Here is a 1,335-nt window from a genome sequence, read left to right on the forward strand (position 1 = left end):
CTCCCAGTAAGGCTCGGTGTCCCTCCCAGGCCATGGCTGGCGCGTAGCCCCTCCCCCACCGGACCCGACCCTCGGACACGTGAGTGCCCCTCCCCCCACGGCCAGGCCCCGCCCCCTCCCTGCCAGGTGTGGGGGACACCGGGGTGACAGTGTCACACACGTGTCCAGGTGTGTGTGTGACACCAGGGGTGACAGTGTCACACACGTGTCCAGGTGTGTGTGTGACACCAGGGGTGACAAGGGGCGCACACCTGTGTCACACAGGTGTTGCACAGACAGGACAGTGTCATACGTGTGGCACCTGTCTAGGACAGTGTCACACGCGTGTCCAGGTGTCTGTGTGCGCTGTCAGGTGTGGCGGGGGGTGCACACCTTTGTCACACACATGTCACACCTGTAGGACAGTGTCACACCTGTGTCACCTCCACAGGACAGTGTCATACGTATGTCACCTCTGTAGGACAGTGTCACACCCGTGCCATGGCCATAGGACAGTGTCACATGCGTGTCACACCCTCAGGACGATGTCACACACACATTGCACGTCCCTGTCACCTCCACAAGACACTGTCACACCTGTGTCACGTCTGTAGGACATTGCCACACCTGTGTCACCCTCACAGGACAGTGTCACACCTGTGTCACCTGTGTAGGATACTGTCACACCCGTGTCACCCTCACAGGACAGTGTCACACCCCTCCCCCTCTGTCCCCCCCCACGCATGTCCCTGTCACTGTCACACACCCGCCCCTCCCCCCCACCGGGGCTCCCCCAGATCCAGGGACACCTCAGGGACACCCCAATGTCACAGGGACACCCCGGGGCCACCCCAGAGCAGGGGACAGCGGTGACACAGGTGTCACACGTGGGGTTATGAGAGGTCACCTGGGGTCACACGCGTGTCCCAGCTGTGTCACTCTGTGCGGTTGTACCTGTCCCCAGGTGTCCCCTGTCCTCACCTCACCCTGCGTGTCCCCGTGTCACCCCCTGGCTGCTGTCCCCGTGTCACCCCCTGTGTCACCACACATGGCCCTGGGTGTCCCTAAGGTGTCCCTGGGGTGTCCCCAGGTGTGTCCATGCTCTCCTTGTGTCCCCAGATGTCCCCACGTGCCCTCCCTGTGTCCCCATGTCTGTCCCTGTGTGTCCCCGTGTCCCCACGTCTGTCCCTGTGTCCCCAAGTGCCCTCTCTGTGCCACCACGTGTGTGTCCCCTGTGTCCCCCAATATCCCCCCCATGTACCCCCCATGTCCCCCCTTTTCCCGTGTCCCCAATGTCCACCCCAATTTCCCCCATTCCGTGTCCCCAATGACTCCCCAGTGCCCCCTCCGTGGTCC

The sequence above is a fragment of the Geospiza fortis genome, unplaced genomic scaffold, assembly GCF_000277835.1.
Source record: "Geospiza fortis unplaced genomic scaffold, GeoFor_1.0 scaffold1363, whole genome shotgun sequence".
Lineage (NCBI taxonomy): Eukaryota > Metazoa > Chordata > Aves > Passeriformes > Thraupidae > Geospiza > Geospiza fortis.